Source organism: Nerophis ophidion, linkage group LG22 (assembly GCF_033978795.1).
Source record: "Nerophis ophidion isolate RoL-2023_Sa linkage group LG22, RoL_Noph_v1.0, whole genome shotgun sequence".
Lineage (NCBI taxonomy): Eukaryota > Metazoa > Chordata > Actinopteri > Syngnathiformes > Syngnathidae > Nerophis > Nerophis ophidion.
Window position 1 is genome coordinate 1408605 of NC_084632.1, and position 14827 is coordinate 1423431.

General features: G+C 39.6%; 1 protein-coding gene across 6 annotated transcripts in view; it reads right to left on the reverse strand.

The window, feature by feature from the left end:
* The window catches only part of LOC133540397 (tetraspanin-1), a 192996-nt gene that overhangs the window by 82879 nt on the left and 95290 nt on the right, over positions 1–14827 (reverse strand). The window contains exon 1 of one of the 6 annotated variants that reach the window (XM_061882959.1): positions 3332–3509. The exons of the other annotated variants lie outside the window; for them this stretch is intronic. The gene's annotated coding sequence lies outside the window, so the exon portion shown is untranslated. Of the gene's footprint in view, positions 1–3331; positions 3510–14827 lie in introns of those variants that run through there. 6 annotated transcript variants of the gene reach the window in all.

Sequence of the window (14827 nt, forward strand, 5' to 3'; positions counted from 1 at the left end):
ACACGGTCCAATGCCTTCTCCAAGTCCACAAAGCACATGTAGACTGGTTGGGCAAACTCCCATGCACCCTCAAGAACCCTGCCCAGAGTATAGAGCTGGTCCACAGTTTCACGACCAGGACCAAAACCACACTGTTCCTCCTGAATCCGAGGTTGGACTATCCAGGGTAGTGTTCAAAAACAAAAACAAAAAATACACAAAAATGAGGGGTATTTTATTTGAAGTAAGCAAAATGTCTGCCAACAGAAGAAGAACATTTGGCTTGTCAAGACTTTCCAAAAGAAGTAAAATGAGCTAACATCAATGAACCCAAAAATAGCTTCAAAGAAGTACATTCTCAGGAATAACAAGTGTACTAATATACTCTTGTTTCATTGAAAATAAAACAGCTAAGTCCATTTGGCCGTCATCCGTTGTAATCTGAGACACAATTGTGTCAAAGTCATGATTTTTTTTTTGTAACATGCTTAAAATAAGAAATTATTACTGTAAATAAAAGTTGTATACTTGTGAGTGTTGATGACAGCTTTGCAAGACTTGATATTCTACTTTCAAGCATGATTTACTCAATATAAGTCATCACATCTCAGCAACAAGATGGAATATCTTACTGACACCATTTCGGACCAAAACCCTTAAAAGAAGTAAAACACTAACATCAAATCTGCTTAGTGAGAAGAATAATCTTATCAGACAGAAAATAAGCAAATATCTCCCTTATTTGAGATATTTACTCTTACTTAGATTTGACTTTTTGCAGTGTGGACATTGTTGTCATGTCAAGTTCGGACACCGTCGCTTGTAAGTTCTTGCTGTTGTCCAGCATTCAGTTTTTTAGTTACTTTGTAGCCAGTTCTTGGTCTGTGTTGCTATGCAAATCTGACATCTTGGTCTTTAGGTAAAAGTGACTACTTGATGTTTTGTTTTCACCCAAACTCAACATTTTGGTTTGTGTTTGTGAGTAACTTTGACATTTTGTGGAGTTATTTTGTTAAGATTGTTAAATTTAGGATTATTCTACATTAAAAATACCAACCAGGTTTTGTCCGAAGTGTTTTTATGGGATTTTTATCTTGCTTAATTTCCAATCAATTTTGAGTTGGGCACAAATAAACCAATTTCGCTTAGTAACCCAAATAATTTAATTTGAGCTGTATTTGTTAAAAATTAGTCTGATAAATCAATTTCGCTTAGTTATTGCAATAATTGGCTTTATTTGCTAAAAATGAGTTGGACTAACTCATTGTTTTGAGTGAGTGAATGTTCTCTGTCTATCTGTGTTGGCCCTTGTCCAGGGTGTACCCCGCCTTCCGCCCGAATGTAGCTGGGATAGGCTCCAGCGCCTCCCGCGACCGCAAAAGGGACAAGTGGTAGAAAATGGATGGATGGATTACCCGTCACGGCTGGAATCACCAGGTCATTCCTTTATTGTGGGTTCTGTTGCTGTTCTCTGGTGTTTTGTGTTAGTTCCTGTTCTGTGCTTTTATTTTGGTGGCTCTTCCGGTTTTGTTGGCGTTTTTCCCGTGGCTGCTTTACTTTTCCCCCCTCACCTGTTTAGACTATTTAAGTTGATCCTTTTTCTACCTCGCTTGTCGGGACATTGTTTGTTAATGCTGCAATTATCTGGTGACTACAGACAATCTTTCTCATGCTGCGCTCCTACTTTGTGGACGCCATCTGCTCCACATTTCACAAGGAAGTGTTTTTTTGTTGTGTAAAATCGTAATTGTGCGGAAATCTAAGCTAAGCTGCTTCAAAAGCCACAGAAATTCCAGAAGCATCAGTTATTTTCACCACCTTGTGCTGTGGATCAACGTTCATTTTCTTGACAAAGAATTTCCGTCTTCGTTATAGTCAACGACTTATTTTCCCTTCATGAAATTAAGGTTGATAACAAATGAAAAACAAAAGCACGTTGATTAAAACAATGACTAAATGAACTTACAACTTAGTCAACAAAATAAAACGAGACAAATGAGGGCAGAGACAGAATCCAATCAATAAATGTTTGATGAGCATTCCTCAACTTTCCGTCTTTTTTGCCACTTGAAACATGTTGCCGGCATCAAAGTCCAATAAGTATCTTGTCTTTGTAGTCTATTCAATTAAATATAAGTTGAAAAGGATTTGCAAATCACTGTGTTGTTTTTATTAACAATTTACACAACGTGACAACTATTTGTAGAAGTTTCCCTCCTGTGGGTTCTCCTGACTGAACAATCTTTTATCGTGCTAACACACCAGGTCACAACTCTGCTCGGCGACTTTTCAGTCCCCAAATGTCCATTGTGCGTCTGCTGCATAACCCCAACTCCCAACAACCGGGTCTAAGCCTGGATGCTTCTAATAATTGGTAATTGGACGATCACACCCAGCTGGGTAATCCAATCACCTGCTAGGTGTGCTTCAAGGCCGGTCCTAACACACCCGGCTCAGCAGCAGTAATACTTTGGATTAAATTGACGCTGTTTAGCAATACAAATTTTTTAAAAGGTACAAGTTGCGCAACAGAAGCAATTCGCTGTGATGCTGAGGTACCACTACTGTTGATTAAGGACTTATATTAACTGTCATGTCTCTCAGTACTATCTTTACCATTCTACTTATCGGTATTTCTGTACCACTACTGCAATATTCATGGCTCATCACTCACAACGTCCCTTTGAGGGGTCCTCACTTAAGTCATTCCTCGTCCCACCGTGGACACTCGTCTTGGACAACAGATACTTCCTATGCACCGACGCTTCAGCGCCTCTTATTTTCTTGTCTCTTCAGAACCCGCCTTTTTCTCAGGAGGCTTTAATGAATCCCCTCACTTCCTCCTCCTTTCCTGAGGGATAGATCTGCTCGGAAGCCCAGGGGTCCAGGTTGAACAATCTTTTATCGTGCTAACACACCTGGTCACCACTCTGCTTGGTGACTTTTCAGTCCCTGAATGTCCAGTGTGCGTCTGCTGCATAACCCCCACTCCCAACAACCGTGTTTCGGCTCGGCTGTTTCTAATGAGCACGGCAAGTGATTGGACGATCATTCCCAGCTGGGTAATCCAATCACCTACCAGCTGTGCTTCGAGCCTGGTCCTGACACATCCCGCTCCGCAGCAGGCCTGCAGACCACGCCTCCCCCTCCACAGTAATACTTTGGATTAAATTGACGCTGTTACACAATACAAGTTTTTAGAAAAGGTACAAGTTGCGCCACAGAAACCATTCGCTGTGATGCTGTTGATTAAGGACTTATACTGACGGTCATGTCTCTCAGTACTATCCTTACTGTTCTACTTCTTGGTATTTCTGTACTACTACTGCAATAATCATGTCTCATCACTCACAGCATCCCTTCGGGGGGTCCTCACTTAAGTCGTTCCTCGTCCCACCGTGGACACTCGTCTTGGACAACAGATACTTCCTGTGCACCGACGCTTTAGCGCCTCTTATTTTCTTGTCTCTCCAGAACCCGCCTTATTCTCAGGAGGCTTTAACGGATCTCCTCACTTCCTCCTCCTTTCCTGAGGGATACCTCGGCACATAAAACCGGACTATCTGCTATCCTACCATCTGGCAAGCCAACTCTATACAGAGATATGAATTTATTTACACACCAGCAGACGGACGTGCCTTCCAACACAAAACAGAGCAAGAAGAATGCCAATAAACATTGGAGCTGTGACACACACACACACACACACACACACACACACACACACACACACACACACACACGCCTTTCTGTAGGGGTCTCCTGTGGGTGCTGCGTCCAAGGTGAGCGTGGCGGCTGGCAGCTCCTGAGGAGTAGCTAGGAACAGATAGCTGAGCGAAGCTATTAAAATACAGGCAGGAATGTGGCTTATCTCTCCCAGTGAGGCAGCTTGCGCCGCTTTGTGCTATTATGGAGATAAAATGCGCGGGGCTCGGAAGGAGGGGGGCGAGGCTGGGGAAGGGATGGGGGGGGGGGGGGGGGTAGGCGTTAGAACGTCAGATTTATGAAGCTCGGGAAGCTTAAGGTTATTAAATTGGAAGATTACTGGACTGCGAAATTGTTGAAGTTTTTTACGTGAAGTTAGGGGATTTAAGCGGTTTTAAGGAGCACAGCATTAAGGCGACGCCAGTGTACATTATGTCTAATTCCTTTCCATTCTTTTAACCTTGGCTTCAGTTTAGCATCGAATGATTGCACAATATTTTTATTTCTCACGTTTCGCGCTTTCATTGCTTTTATTTCAACACAATTCTTAACGGTGTTTTGGGCAAGGTGCTTGGAGATCTCATAAAAAATATCAGAAGTTAAAAACATCCTTAAATATCTCCTTACTATACAGTAAAATACTGTATTCAATAAATATATTTTCATAGGGATTTTGCTTTAGTTTAAATAAATTTTTTAGACTTGTTTTGCGTAGTTTTTAACTTACTTAACAATTGTGTCACAGGTGCACAATTAGGGCTGCAACTATTGACTATTTAACAATTACTTAACTAATTTGTATTTTTTGTATATTTTTTAATTAGTATTTACTATACAATTAATATTAATTAAAAATGTGTATATATTTGTGTTTAATATTTATTTTAAATATTAAATACAATATATGTGTATAAATGATATAGATTTGAAATATATATCATATATATAGTGTGTATATATATATGTACAGTGTGTGTATATATATATATATATGTTTGCATTTGTTTGTGTGTATATATACATACAGTATATGCATGTATTTCTATATGTGTGTGTGTGTGTGAACGTGTGCGTATATATATGTATGTGTGTATATATATATATATATATACTGTATGTGTGTATATATGTATATATATGTATGTATATATACATGTATATATATGTGTATATATACTGTATGTGTGTATATATATATATACACTGTATGTGTATATATGTATATATATGTATGTATATATATACACTGTATGTGTGTATATATATACACACACACACACACACACACACACACATTATATATATATGTATATGTATATATATATATATATATATATATATATATATATATATGTATATATCTGTGTATATATGTATGTATATATATTACAGGCCAAAAATGTGGACATACCTTCTCCTCATTCAATGTGTTTTCTTTTTTTTCATTATTTATTTCATTATTTATTATTTATTTTCATGACTATTTACATGGTAGATTGTCACTGAAGGCATCACAACTATGAATGAACACATGTGGAGTTTTGTACTTAAAAAAAAAAAGGTGAAAGAACTGAAAACATATTTTATATTCTAGTTTCTTCAAAATAGCTACTCTTTGCTCTGAGTACGGCTTTGCACACTCTTGGCATTCTCTCCATGAGCTTCAAGCACATCTGTGAACTGAAAACCATTTCAGGTGACTACCTTTTGAAGCTTGTATGTAAGCTATGTATGTATGTATGTATATATATATATTGTGTATATGTATAGTGTGTATGCGTGTGTTCCACTCATGGTTAACAGGTAGGTGAAACTGTTTTGTTACTGTTTTTAAACCAAAATGCCAAAAGATCTGATTCTTCATGAAGTGTAGATGTTAGGCTTGCTACTGACAGTTTGATCATGTTTGTGTTTTCCTGTGCTCTGTCCTTTTTCCTGCCTAGCGCTCTTATTTTGCCTTCTTTTCCCCTGTGACTGCATCTCTGTTCTGAGCGCTGCCTCACCTGTCTGTGATTGGAGACACACTTCTTGCCTCACCTGTCTGTGATTGGAGACACACTTCTTGCCAATCAGGCTTCTTTAAACGCCAACCTGCCCTGCAAGAAGGCTTGGATCCTGCTTCCTGTGCACCTCCCCGCTGTCAATAAATATTCTTTGACCTGCACGCCGACTGCTAGTTCCGCTACAAGCGACGCTCACCAAACCGTGACGACATGACTATTCAGCGGCTCTAAACTGCACTTGGGATATTTTCAGGGCTGTGCAAACAAAGATAACTACTTTATATTGTGCTGCTCATTCAGAAGGAGAATATCTCTATTAAATGTTGTGTATTTAAAAGCAAGGACAGGCAAAGTTCTGATAAACTAAGGACGGTCAGACGCTAATAGTGAAGTGAAATATATTTATATAGTGCTTTTTCTCTAGTGACTCAAAGCGCTTTACAGAGTGAAACCCAATATCTAAGTTACATTCAAACCAGTGTGGGTGGCACTGGGAGCAGGTGGGTCAAGTGTCTTGCCCAAGGACACAACGGCAGTGACTAGGTTGGCAGAAGCGGGAATTGAACCTGCAACCCTCAAGTTGCTGGCACAGCCGCTCTACCAACCGAGCTAAACCGCAGCAAATAGCAGCAATAACAACCAACACAACAATACCAAAGCTCTCTAAAAAAAGGAGCATCTTAAAAACATGCACAAAGATATAAACTTGGGTTTCCTGCAGCGCCTCTCTGTCAGTTTACCTGGCCTACCACTTGCTGGCTGACTTGCTGTTGTTCCCAAACTCTTCACCTTTCTTACAAAAAAGTTGACTTCAGAACATTTAGGAGCGAGGAAATTTTGTTGCACAGGTGGCATCCTGTGACAGTTCCATGCTGGAAATCACTGAGAGCGGCCCATTCTGTCACAAATGTTTGTAGAAACAGTCTCCATGCCTGAGTGCTGGATTTGATACACCGGGCCAAGTGATTAGGATACCTGATTCTCATCATTTGGATGGGTGGCCAAATACTTTTGGCAAAATAGTGTATATAACACATGAAAAAAACGTGTTTACACTCCAGTAACGTTCCCATATATTCATGTTCAACAATACTTCATATACGGCTGCTGTGACAAAACTAATCAAAAGTGTTGACAACAGTTATTATAAAAGCTTATGTCATTGTTTACATTCAGACTCTCCTGAAGGACAGTGCAGCGAAGACACAACACACGCCTGTTGCTGACTTTGGACTGACTGTCGGCTGCACGACATCAAGGCCGCGGAACAGAGACACACTGCAGGCTTACGCACACACACATGCATCCACAAAAAATACACCCCACAGACACATACTCCACGCCCTCCATGCAAATCCCATAAAGGTGATGGAAGGATGGGCAGCGCCTGAGAGCTGCAGCCTGCTAGCATGACCCCGCACTCCCTCCCCTCTGTTGCTAGATATCTCCATATATACGTTGTAATATGTACAAACCCCGTTTCCATATGAGTTGGGAAATTGTGTTAGATGTAAATATAAACAGAATACAATGATTTGCAAATCTTTTTCAAGCCATATTCAGTTGAATATGCTACAAAGACAACATATTTGATGTTCAAACTCAAACATTTTTTTGTTTGCAAATAATCATTAACTTTAGACTTTGATGCCAGCAACACGTGACAAAGAAGTTGGGAAAGGTGGCAATAAATACTGATAAAGTTGAGGAATGCTCATCAAACACTTATTTGGAACATCCCACAGGTGTGCAGGCTAATTGGGAACAGGTGGGTGCCATGATTGGGTATAAAAGCAGCTTCCATGAAATGCTAAGTAATTCACAAACAAGGATGGGGTGAGGGTCACCACTTTGTAAGCAAATAGTCAAACAGTTTAAGAACAACATTTCTCAACGAGCTATTGCAAGAAATTTAGGGATTTTACCATCTACGGTCTGTAAATTCATCAAAAGGTTCAGAGAATCTGGAGATATCACTGCACGTAAGCGATGATATTATGGACCTTTGAGTCCTCAGGCGGTACTGCATCAAAAAAACGACATCAGTATGTAAAGGATATCACCACACCGGCTTAGGAACACTTCATAAAACCACTGTCAGTAACTACAGTTAGTCGCTTCATCTGTAAGTGCAAGATAAAACTCTACTATGCAAAGCAAAACCCATTTATCAACAACACCCAGGAACGCTGCTGGCTTCGCTGGGCCCGAGATCATTTAAGATGGACTGATGCAAAGTGGAAAAGTGTTCTGAGGTCTGACGAGTCTACATTTCAAATTATATTTGGAAACTGTGGACGTGGTGTCCTCCGGAACAAAGAGGGAAATAACCATTTGGATTGTTATAGGTGCAAAGTGTAAAAGCCAGCATGTGTGATGGTATGGGGGTGTATTAGTGCCCAAGGCATGGGTAACTTACACATCTGTGAAGGCACCATTAATGCTGAAAGGTACATACAGGTTTTGGAATAACATATGTTGTCATCCAAGCAACGTTATCATGGTCGCCCCTGCTTATTTCAGCAAGACAATGCCAAGCCAAGTGTTACAACAGCGTGGCTTCGTAGTAAAAGAGTGCAGGTACTTTCCTGGCCCGCCTGCAGTCCAGACCTGTCTCCCATGGAAAATGTGTGGCACATTATGAAGCGTAAAATAGGACAGCGGAGACCCCGGACTGTTGAAGGACTGAAGCTCTACATAAAACAAGAATGGGAAAGAATTCCACTTTCAAACCTTCAACAATTAGTTTCCTCAGTTCCCAAACGTTTATTGAGTGTTGTTAAAAGAAAAGGTGATGTAACACAGTGGTGAACATGCCCTTTCCCAACTACTTTGGCACGTGTTGCAGCCATGAAATTCTAATTTAATTATTATTTGTAGAAAAACAAATAAAGTTTGAGTTTGAACATCAAATATGTTGTCTTTGTAGCATATTCAACTGAATATGGCTTGAAAAGGATTTGCAAATCATTGTATTCTGTTTATATTTACATCTAACACATTTTCCCAACTCTTATGGAAACGGGGTTTGTATGTGTGCTTTGCCATGGAGGCTTTTTTCCCACTCCAGATTGAATTTATACTCATCCTTCCCCAACGTTTACCTTTTCCCATCTTTTACGCGGCGCCTTGTGGTGACCCATCAGCGTTCTTGTTCTGTAACCTTTTACACTGTTTGTCTCATCTTGAACGGGTTTGTACTGAAAAGAAGGTTTGGTTGTACTTGTGCGATGAGGATAAAGACCGACCGACCACAGAAGACGACAGATGTCGCTTGTGAAAATGTTGAAGAAATGTAACCTTTGTGTTTTCACGTCCAATATCCTGCTCGGGTAGAATAGTCTTCTTCTGCACACAAGTAACTTGGCATTTTTTATATTTTGTGCAATATTGATCTTTTATGGGATTACATCATGTTGCATACTATTTGTTTTCTAATGCGTCTTTTCAATGAATTCCGACTTCAAAATATTCCACTGCTTTTTTAACACATAAATCCATGCTGGGCCGGATCAACAAATATTTCTAATTCATATTCGTGAATGTCGGCTCTGCCTGTTTTAAGCAAAGGTGTAATGATGCATCACAGCAGGGTGCACTTCAAACATGGGAGAACGTGACTCCCTTCTGCCCATGCATTAAAAAAAAAGTACACAACTCTACAGAGTACACTTTTCATCCCACTTAAAAGTGTTTTTCTTCACACTTCTTTCTCTTCCTGTCATTCTCTGCTGGTCATATTCTGCTCAGGCTTGTTGACTTTGGACTGACACGCAGCTGTTTTATTTTTCACGACAATGACATTTACATGACATACGTACTGTACTGTACTGTACTGTATGTTGCATAGTGCACAAAGAAGTGTGCGAGTCCATAACCTCCAGTACACTTCACTGCCAATAGGGGGCAGCATGTTGGTAGGAAGTTGTTGGATATGAACTTCCTGTCATGTGCATCAGCTGAAGATAGACGTTGTCTCAATCGTCACACTTTGGTACTTAGTCTTTTGAGTACATAAGTGTGTACACTTGCACCTAAACTTTTGAGTAAATGCACTTGCTTACTCACGCTTACTCTTTTTCGTACATAAGTGCAAACACTTGCATACTTACCCCTAATCTTTTGAGTATGTACTCACACGTTTGAGTACATAAGTGTGTATATTTGTGTACTTGCGCTTAGTCTTTTTAGTACATAAGTGCGTACCCTTGCATCCTCACACTTTTGAGTACATAAGTGTGTATATTTTGTACTTGCGCTTAGTTTTTTTAGTACATAAGTGCGTACCCTTGCATCCTCACTTTTGAGTACATAAGTGTGTATTTGTGTACTTGCGCTTAGTCTTTTTAGTACATAAGTGCGTACCCTTGCATCCTCACTTTTGAGTACATAAGTGTGTATTTGTGTACTTGCGCTTAGTCTTTTTAGTACATAAGTGCGTACCCTTGCATCCTCACTTTTGAGTACATAAGTGTGTATTTGTGTACTTGCGCTTAGTCTTTTTAGTACATAAGTGCGTACCCTTACATCCTCACACTTTTGAGTACATAAGTGTATATTTGTGTACTTGCGCTTAGTCTTTTTAGTACATAAGTGCGTACCCTTGCATCCTCACACTTTTGAGTACATAAGTGTGTATATTTTGTACTTGCGCTTAGTTTTTTTAGTACATAAATGCGTACCCTTACATCCTCACTTTTGAGTACATAAGTGTGTATATTTTGTACTTGCGCTTAGTCTTTTTAGTACATAAGTGCGTACCCTTGCATCCTCACTTTTGAGTACATAAGTGTATATTTGTGTACTTGCGCTTAGTCTTTTTAGTACATAAGTGCGTACCCTTACATACACACACGTTTGAGTACATAAGTGTGTATATTTGTGTACTTGCGCTCAGTCTTTTTAGTAAATAAGTGCATACACTTGCAAACTTACAAATCGTTTGAGAAAATAAGTGTGTAAACTTGCATACTTACTGTATGCTTAGTCTTTGGAGTACATAACTACGTACACTTGTGTACTTACACTTAGCCTTTTGAGTACATAAGTGTGTACATTTGCATACTTATGCCTAGTCTTTTGAGTACAAAAGTGAGTATACTTGAATTCTTACAATTAATATTTCAAGTACATGCACTTGCATACAACATGCTTAGTCTTTTGAGTACGTTAGTGTGTAAACTCGTTTACTTACACTTACTCGCACTTACAATTGCATACTTAAGCTTGGCCTTTTGAGTACATAAGTGCTTATACTTTACGCTTAGTCTTTTGAGTAAATAACTGCATATGTTAGCGTACTTACACTCAGTCTTTTGAGTACCTAAGTGCGTACTCTTGCATACTCACACAAAGTTTTTTGAGTACATAAGTGTATATATTTATGTACTTGTGCTTAGTATTTTTAGTACAAAAGTGCATACACTTGCGAACTTACAAATAATCGTTTGAGTAAAAAAGTGTGTAAATTTGCACACTTATGCTTATTCTTTTGAGTACATAACCACGTACACTTGTGTACTTAAACTTAGCCTTTCGAGTAAAAAAGTGTGTACATTTGCATACTTATGCCTAGTCTATTGAATACAAAAGTTAGTATACTTGAATTATCACACTTAATAATTCAAGTACATGCACTCGCGTACTACACGCTTAGTCTTTTGAGTACAAAAATGTGTATTTTGAATTCTTACACTTAATATTTCAAGTACATGCACTTGCGTACTACACGCTTAGTCTTTTGAGTACGTTAGTGTGTAAATTTGTGTACTTACACTTACTTGTTCAAGTACCTGAGTGCGTACAATTGCATACTTAAGCTTGGTCTTTTGAGTACATAAGTGATTATATTTTACGCTTAGTCTTTTGAGTACATAACTGCATATATTAGTGTACTTACACTTAGTCTTTTGAGTACCTAAGTGCGTACACTTGCATACAGTACAGCCCAGACGTTTCTCTTCAATTGAGCCAAATATAATTCTGTCTTTGTTTGATTCCTTGCTTCTTGTCTTGTTTAAGAGATGTCATCAGTGTTTGAACCTGACAGTTTTGCATAATATTGTGGAACAAAATGCCAGATAGAATGTCTGCCAATGGGTGCCATTTTGCGGTGCTTATACACACACCATAGTAATACTTCTATCTCTGACCACGGTAACCGTAATGGGCCGACCGACGATCCATCCAGCGGTGCAGCTTCAAAGTCATACTAAAACATTTTAACAGGTTTTTGAGCGCTGTGTAATATTCTTTATTTTCAATGGAACATTTTAAACTTTAGCTGTTGTTTACTGCCGTCATATTGCAGTCTACATGTGTCTCTTATGTGTGACTGCCATCTACTGGTCACTCTTATCACAACACCATGTACAAAATAAAATAGCTTCAAGGTCGGTAAGCACAACCAGAATTATTCCGTACATTAGGCGCACCGGGTCATCAAGGCGCGCTGTCGATTTTTGAAAAAAAGAAATGATTTTAAGTGCGATTGATAGTCCAAAAGATACAGTACACTCATTAGAGTGTACTTATTTGAAGTGTGCTTGTGGAAGTATTTATTCTTTGACCGTCCTCATGAACGGCCACAAATGTATTATTTATTTTCATGAACATTTCCAAGCCACAAACGTTCTTCTGGTCTAAATAGAGACAGTATTGAGTGATTTGCGTATCATATTTTAACGTGTGTGTGTGTGTGTATCAAGCCAACACACACTTCTCTTTCAATCCGGAGACCTTGAGGATATTTCTCTTTGTACTTGTATTCTGCTCATGGTCTCCACATCCTCATTTGCACAATCCCCTGCATCCAGCATTGAGTGCAAGGAGAGGCTTCACACTTCCAGCTGTGATCTGAAGCACGAGGAACTTTTTTTTCTCCCAGCCGGCCCGCCAACTTATTTGTCTGCATATATTTGCGGTGTTTACTCACGTATGTGCACGGGTGATTTTTAAGCCTGCTGAAAAAGTCCTTCAGGAGCGTAAATGCAGGAATGTTTACATTTATCTACTTGCTGGCAAACTACCTCCTTTATTTATTTAGACAGGCCAGCCAACATCAACGTTTGACAAATGATCATTGGCTTAATGGGGCTCGTGTTCCTAAAAAGACTTTTTGTTCGATGGGGGCCATTTTTTTTAACCTTGTCTAAATTTGACATCTATGTGCATGTCAGTCCCATGAAGGTGTGAAGCACATTCAGCTGACATGTAATGAAGCACCTTAAAGCAGGCCTGAACATTTATTTGGACTTGCAGGCCAAATTTTGAGAAAAAAATTTATCTGGGGGCCGGTATATCTATTTTTAGGAACACTAATACAAAACCTCACAATAATATCTGATTGAATGCTAAAAACGTTATGACAGACCGCCTTAAAAAATGGAATGGAAATAAACTTTTTTACTGAATGAGACATCCAGAATGTACATGAAAATAAAGAATATGGGATTTACAATATTCACCCACTTTGGTACGACTCGTGTAGTCTTTGGTACGACTCGTACAGTCTTTGGTACGACTCGTACAGTCTTTGGTACGACTCGTACAGTCTTTGGTACTGGTACGACTCGTATAGTCTTTGGTACGACTCGTATAGTCTTTGGTACGACTCGTACAGTCTTTGGTACGACTCGTGTAGTCTTTGGTACGACTCGTACAGTCTTTGGTACGACTCGTACAGTCTTTGGTACGACTCGTACAGTCTTTGGTACTGGTACGACTCGTATAGTCTTTGGTACGACTCGTATAGTCTTTGGTACGACTCGTACAGTCTTTGGTACGACTCGTACAGTCTTTGGTACGACTCGTACAGTCTTTGGTACTGGTACGACTCGTATAGTCTTTGGTACGACTCGTATAGTCTTTGGTACTGGTACGACTCGTACAGTCTTTGGTACGACTCGTATAGTCTTTGGTACGACTCGTATAGTCTTTGGTACGACTCGTATAGTCTTTGGTACGACTCGTAGAGACTTTGGTACGACTCGTAGAGACTTTGGTACGACACGTAGAGACTTTGGTACAACTCGTAAAGTCTTTGTTACGACTCGTATAGTCTTTGGTACGCCTCTACCACATTATAGTTGGAGTGCGCATTGAGACTTGCTCATTTCTGGACTCTTACAGCTTCAATGGTATACATTTTATCGCTAATCATCACTTCAAAGGCAAACACTTCCAATAATTTGCATTTCGCCGTCTAAATCCAAGTCCAACCCTTGATGCTGAGAGCCAAGCAGGGAGGTAATGGGTCCCATTTTCATAGTCTTTGGTACGACTCGTATAGTCTTTGGAATGACTCGTGTTGTCAGAATAATTGTATCTAAGTCATCACACAACTTTGTGATTCAATGAGTTCCCGGCGCGCAGACAAAAGCTGTCTGTGATCTTACCAATCAAAAGGCTTGTAAAACTCCACTGTGTAGGATGGGAAGCGACATGAAGGTGTTCAGTTTCTTTGATGTATTGTAATCCACAGGAATATTTTGTCTTGACCCGAACTCTACAAAGCGGAGAAGAGGCAGGGCCTGACCCCCCTCCAGGCACCTTTTGTTTGAACTGTTGTGTAACCAAAAGCAGCGGCTGTTTACGAACCCCTTCCTTTAGAAACAGCTGTTGCCATGTAATCAGGGAAAGTCCAAAGAAAAGAGGAGGCGTACAATCTTTTGTCAGAGCGTGGTGGGAGACTGTACAAGAGTACAGCACAGACGTTTCTCCTCAATTGAGCCAAATTTAATTCTCTCTCTGTTTAATTCACTGCTTCTTTGTCTGTTTAATAGATGTCATCAGTGTTTGAACCTGACATGTATAGTCTTCGGTACGACTCGTATAGTCTTTGGTATAACTTGTATAGTCTTTGGTATGACTCGTATAGTCTTTGGTACGACTTGTATAGTCTTTGGTATGACTCCTATAGTCTTTGGGTGGCTATTGACACCATTGGATTAAAAGTCATTAGAACATGCAGGCTCATTTCTGACTCAAAATCCAATAGGATTTAGACGGCAAAATGCGAATTATAGGAAGTGTTTGCCTTTGAAGTGATGATTAGCAAATAACATGTATACCGTTGAAGCTGTAAGAGTCCAGAAATGAGCCAGTCTCAATGCGCACTAACTAATTTGTGGTTGAGTCAT